Below are 6,892 nucleotides of genomic sequence, written 5' to 3' on the forward strand. Positions count from 1 at the left end.
TGCTCTGGTTTCTTCAGACACGTGGGTAGAAAAAGCAACTGATGAGCAATCCATTTGTGATTTGGGAGCTTTATTTGCTTGAGTCTCGAGCGGGACTCATGTCACTTTGGGTACTCAGATTTTTTAAAAACTCGAAGCTACCCTTTAATTGTACCATGGAATCACTCTGAGGGTTGGTATAGAGCATACTTCTACTTGAGATTCCTTGAATTCTTGGATAATAGAAGCAACTGATGCATAAAAGATTCATGATTCAGGAGCTTCAGGTGAGCTGTTTGCCAAGGAGACCTGCTTCACCCCAGGTGCTTAGGTTTCTTAGAAATTCTGAGTTACCTTTACCAGAATTGTGGGTCACCCCCACGGGCTGGTGTAGGCTCCTCCATCACTGAAGAATCTCCACATCACCGATAAGGAGAGAGTGAGTGCACAACATGCAAGAGCTGCCTCACCCCCCGCCAGTACTCCCCTGAGTGCATGGCCAGGATCCTGTAACAGTGCAGCCGATTTGTGGGTCTGCGCACCTTGGGAAGCTATCAGTGAGTTCCCCATACAATCTTCTTCACGTGTAAGAGGCCAAAACCTCGAAGAATCCTGGGGCACATTTTGAAGACATCCCAAGTTCACACCTGAGAGTGTGCGGTTGTTCCCCAGATCAGCCCTCACCCACATTCACGTGTACAAGCTGCTCACCTGGGGATGTGAGAGGGTGCAAAAGAGAGAGCAGGTAGACATTGACTGCTAGTTTATTAAGGGAGCAGGCCACTTATAAAGCGGCGTGCGGATGTCAGTACAAAGACATACAATGACATACAGGTGACCCGAGGTCAGTTGTTCTCAATGTGAAACAGGACAGGTAAATACAGATAATGTGACAAATAAAATTAACAGATTAGACACATTAATGCTCTGACACATGTACAATACAAACAGGCACAAATGAGTAAGTAATAAATGCACATTTACATAAAATAAAACATGGCTAGGTCTCCCGACCTAAGGTCATGGTAGAAGGCACCATAGAAAACGGGAGGTTCACTAGAGAAAACCCGTTGAGTGGGGACTTTACAATACTCCCCCCGCCCCCGACAAGACGTAGGTAACGTCTGATTAAAGCAAGTATCTGCTGGGGAGCTGGAGAGTGCCGCGGGTCTGCGATGTCAGCTAGGGGGTGTGGTGCGTGCGGGAGTGGTTGGCTGCTGCGCTGCCTGAGTCCGGGGCCTTACGGGGGCGGCCACGCGACTGTCTTGTGGGCTGCAGGGGTGACATCTCCTGCGGAGGGCGCTAAGGGGTGTCGCTGATGTCCTCCTCCAACAGTGCGGGCTTGAGGTGGTCTATTGACACCCAGTCGTTCTTCCCGTGGATGGCCAGCCGGAATGCTTTTTTGTTTCTCTCCAGCAAGAGGAAGGGGCCCCTGTAAGGCCTGGTTAAGGGCGGGTGGACGGCGTCATTCCTGATGAAGACATGGGTGGCGGAGGACAGACCGGGGGGCGTCAAAGGCAACGTCCTGTCGGTATACGTCTGCTGGCAGGGGGCGAACTTTCCGACCGTGTCACAGAGCCCCTGGACTGTCAGGTTGTGGTGATCCCCCATGATGAGTTCCCCCAGGACTACGAGAGACTCCCCATAGACTTTTTCTGCTGCGGACAGGCTGCCGTTGGCTCTGGGGCGGTCCTCAGTCCGAGGAGGACCCAGGGCAGCTGGTACTTCCAACTCTCGGTGTTGCAGCGGGCCATGAGGGACGCCTTCAGGGACCTGTGGAACATTTCCACAAATCCGTTGGCTGCTGGGTTGTGGGCGGTGGTGCTGTGGTGAGTGGTCCCAGCAGGTGTGCCAGGGCGCTCCACAGCTCGGAAAGGAAGGCTGGGCCCCTGTCTGTTGTTATATGGTCCGGGACACCGAACTGACTAGAAGTGGCTTCTTCCATGGGCGTTGCTTCGGGCCACCTGGTGGAGCGGTTGACGACTGTCAGGAGATACCTGGCCCCGCCTGATGGGGGAAGGGGGCCTACCACATCTACATGGATGTGTCCGAAGCGCCTCCCTGGCTGGGGGAAGTCGCCCACCCCCGACTCGGTGTGGCGCCCTACTTTGCTGGTCTGGCACCAGATGCACTGCCTCACCCAGGTCGTCACGTCCTTCCAGATGCTGTGCCAGAAGAACTACTCTGCCAGCAGCTTGGCCGTCGTCCTGCCGGAGTGGTGGGACAGCCCGTGGATGATGTCGAACACCAGACGGCGGTGGGAGGCGGGTGCCAGCGGGCAGGGGTGGCCGGTGCTTACGTCGCACAGCAGTGATGGCCCCCCAGGGGCGAGGGGCACGTCCCTCCACTTGAGTGACGTGATGGCAATGCAGTAGGCTGGAACCTCTGGGTCGGTGGCCTGCTCCCGGGCGAGGTCCTCGTAGTCGGTCCCGAGCTGCACTGCACTGAGCTCGATCCTCGAGAGGGCATCTGCTACAGGGTTCTTCCTGCCAGGGAGGTACTTGATGGTGCAGGTGAACTCTGCGACGGCTGCGAGGTGCCGTTGCTGCCTGAAGGACCATGCATCCCCCTGCTTTGTGAAGGTGTGGACCAGCAGCTGGTGGTCCGTCCAAACTGTGAAGGGCATGCCCTCCAGGAGGAACTTGAAGTGGCGTACCGCCTGATACACTATGCAGAGTTCTCTGTAGAAGGTGCTGTAGTGGGACTCAGCGGGGCTGAACTTCTTGCTGAAGAAGGTGATGGGCTGGGGGCTCCGGCGACGACCTGCCCTGGGACGGCCCCACAGGCGATGTGTGACCCTGGCGATGAACCTCCTGTAGTAGTTGACCATCCAGAGGAATTCCTGTACGGCCCTGATGGAGGTAAGGGTGGGGGACCTGGCAACGGCTGCGACCTTCGATGCGAGTGGATGCATGCCTCCTGGGGATATCTCATGGCCCAGGAAGTCAACTTTTTCCACGCCGAAGGTGCATTTGAACCTGATGATGAGTCCGTTCTCGTGCAGGCACTGCAGGACCTTCCGGATGTGCCGCAGGTGTTCTTTGTGGGATCTGGAAAAAATTAAAATGTCATCTACGTAACAGACAGAAGTTCAGGTCCCCAGGATGCTGTCCATCAGTCTCTGGAAGGTTGGCCCCGCGTTCCTCGGGCCGAAGGTGGAGAAGGCGAAGACGTAGGACCCGAAGGGCATGATGATGGCGGTTTTGGGGATGTCCTCTGGAGCTACTGGTACCTGGAAGTAGGATTTTAAAAGATCCAATTTAGAAAATATTTTGGCCCCATGGAAAGAGGCCGTGAGGTCTTGCATGTTTGGGAGGGGGTAGTGATCTAGTTCTGTGACAAGGTTGAGCCGCCTGTAGTTGCCGCAAAGTCTCCAGGAGCCGTCCGGTTTCTGCACCATGTGGAGGGGGGAGGCCCATGCTTATGCCCATGCACTCCATCTCAGTGAAAGCATCCTTTGCGTCCTGAAGGTGCCGAAGGGGAAGCCTCCAGAACTTTGCGTGAGTCAGGGGCCCTTTGTCTTGATGTGGTGGTAAACTCTGTGTTTGGCTGGGCTCCTGGGTGCTTCTGCTGCCACGGTGGCCTGTGCTGTTGGCCACCGCTGGCCCTGTTCTTTGGACAGGTGAAAGGACAGGGGGGGCTCACAGTTCTGGGCATCCTTGCCGTACCGCCGGTGGTAGTAGCTAGGCCCCAGTAATTGCTTCTTCTGGTGATGGGTTGGCTGCCTCCTGATGACGGCGTTTACCTCCTCCTCTGTGGTTTCCTCCGGCTGGAGGGAGTTAATGGGATGTGTAGGCATGGATGCCCGCTTCGCTGCCCTCGTGGAGTCCATCAGCTGCTGTGCCATTTTGATCAGGTCCTCGAGGGGGAGGGTGTAAGGCTCTAGGATCTGGGTCTGAACCTCCGGGAGGAGCTGACGGACGAAGATCTCCCTCGACAGGCTTATCTCCGTGTGCCTGCCGCTGCCGTCCGTCCTGGGTAGGATGAGCAGGTCCTGGATGATGTTCCACATCTCCAGGAGGTTCTGGTCATGCCAGGGGTTGTTGGCGAGGTCGAGGGCTTGGGCAGCTCTCTCGGAGATCGGCAGGGAGCAGGACTTGACGAGAGAGGCCTTCACCTTTTGGTAGGTGGCAGGACTTGCAGCAGACAGCCACGGGGTGATCTTCCTGTAAACCCCTCCAGAAGGGCGTTGATTACGATGTATGCCTGCAGCACTTCATCGGCGAGTCCTGCCAACCTGAACTGCCCCTCGACCCTGTAGAGCCATGATGAGGGGTTGTTGTGTGTGAACGACGGCCATTTTACGGCGAGGGCGGATCTTGGCTGGTCCGTCAGGAAGGGCAGCGTGCGCAGAGCAGGTACCAGCGTGGAGGAGCACGCGAGCCTCAGCATGGGGGAGGGCGTGAGTGGGTTTTGCGCGAGGGAGATATTGGACTCCGCAAAGGTGGCAGTTATTTGTGTGTGGGAGGGAATGTCTGCATCCATGCTTGCTTCTGCACTCTCACTCGGAGTGTGAGTTACACTCGCGTCAATACACGCTTGGGAGCATGCTGTGTGGGTCCGGTAATGACGCTGGTGATCTGCCAACAAGGGTTGGTACGCCCGAACGCTTTGTTAAAGCGCTGTAGTTAGTCCGTTAGGGGCGTGGGGTAGTTCATCGGGCCAAGACTAAGTCGCAGTTTGGGTCCGTTAATGGCTCCGGGAACCACTCCGGGGTCACCACTGTGAGAGGGTACAAAAGAGAGAACAGGTAGACATTGACTGCTAGTTTATTAAGGGAGCAGGCTGCTTATAAAGCGGCATGCGGTTGTCAGTACAAAGACATACAATGACATACAGGTGACCCAAGGTCAATTGTTCTCAATGTGAAACAGGACAGGTAAATACAGACAACATGACAAATAAAATTAACAGATTAGACACAATAATGCTCTGACACATGTACAATACAAACAGGCACAAATGAGTAAGTAATAAATGCACATTTACATAAAATAAAACACGGCTAGGTCTCCTGATCTAAGGTCATGGTAGAAGGCACGGGAGGTTCACTAGAGAAAACCCGTTGAGTGGGAACTTTACAGGGATAGCTTCTGTGCATGTTTGCATTAACAGCTCTGTGACTTGGTCCTGTACAGGAACAGTGTCGGACCGATAGTGGAATTCGAGAATTCGTTGTCTTCTCCATTTTCATCATGTGCTGTCATCTCCTCTCCTTCTTCCTTCAAAGCTACCAAGCAGAGGAGGAAGAAGAAGGGTGTGTCTCCCAACTATAGAAGTCCCATAGGGCTTCTGACAGGCAAACTTCTTCCATGGAGAAGGCTACGGGATCTGTCTGGCATGGGAACAACCGCTGCCCAGGGTTCCACGGACTCCGATGCAATGGTACCAGTCCTGGGACCCCTTCCAAGTACGGTAAGGGTTCCAGGTCTACAGATCCAGACCCTACCAAGCAGAGAGAGTGAGGTCAGAGCGTGCGGCTCTAACTCAATCCAGGACCATTGGACCATATGGGAAGGGTGCAACGGTCCTCGAATGGTGACTTTGTCCTATTGGTCCTATTGGCAAGAGTGGATTCCCCATCCAGTCTTCTTCTCCTGAGGAAGACTGTAGCATGTCTTCTTCTCCTGAGGAAGACTGTAGCATGTCTTTGGGATGGCCCCTGCCCACATTTGCATGAATGGGAGTGCTTTCTCAGACCTGTACAGCCACCATCAACACGGAAACTGGGGACAGGACAGAACTGGTGTTGGGAACTGGGAACGTTCATTATCCTATCTCTTCCTGACCACGGAACCTTATGCTCCAGATTCGGTCTGCGAACCGGACCAGGGGTATGCTTGAGTGTTAGAGAGATTACCAGGGGACCCTGGCGGACATTCAGAGATTGTCCATTGGGTATGGCAGTTTACTACCTCCAGGAAGAAACACTATGGCTTTCCCTGTGGGCTGTCCATCATCCATTGGAACTTTGGGGACATGGGAAGAAACTCAAAGTCTCAATGGCCTTGCCATGGTCGAGATTTGCCGAAGGGATTGTGAACCATGCCTCTCCACATGCTCCTGCCATGGGTTATCCTTTAACTGTCCTGTCCGCTGCTCACTGCCATCTTGAAAAGATGTCAAGGAGGAAAAGCTGCAATCATCGTCTTCATCTGCTGCCACCTCCTCACCTTCTTCGGATGCTCGCCAGCAGAAGAAGAATAAGGTTGCTTCTCCCTCCCCTGCAAAAAAGTCCCATCAGGATTTCTAAGGGGCAGCCTCCCTCCACAAGGGAGGCAGAGGGATCTCTTGTCTCCAGACTCGGGGGCCGTATCACATACTTCGTCGAGGTATCATGATTGAGGAGCTCGAGTGCACAGGTCTCCAAGATTTGCATACTCAGAACCAGTTCTGGGAAGTCTTCTTCCGAGGCTGGTGCTGTGCCTGCCTCTTCCTGGGTTTCTTCGGACACTTGGGGAGAGGTGGCTGCCATGGACCAACCTGGACACTATTCAGGAGCTTCAAGTCACTCCGGTACTCGGGTTTCGCCAAAACCTCAAATATCCCAAACCAGTACTGGGGAATCCACTCCCCTGTCTGATTCAGGCGCAGTATGAGAGAAGGTGTTGAAGCATTCAGGTGCTTCTTCACCTCCTACCAGTGCCTCTTCAAGTACTTGGCCAGGTTCCCAACCAAGTGCTTCCGACTTGAGGGTTCGAGCACTCAGAGATGCAACGAGGAAGTCCCCTCTTCAGTCTTCTCTCCAGGAGGCTTTGGCCTCAAAGAAGAGTGGGGCACTTCGTGAGGTGCAGGCATTGCTGAAGATGGTACTGTCAGTACCCATTGGGATACATATTTCAAGTACATATCTGTCTTTTCTGAGGACAGGAGGTGACTTCTCTACTTGACCGGGACTTGGAAGTCTATTTAA

This window comes from Macrobrachium rosenbergii, chromosome 16 (assembly GCF_040412425.1).
Source record: "Macrobrachium rosenbergii isolate ZJJX-2024 chromosome 16, ASM4041242v1, whole genome shotgun sequence".
NCBI lineage: Eukaryota > Metazoa > Arthropoda > Malacostraca > Decapoda > Palaemonidae > Macrobrachium > Macrobrachium rosenbergii.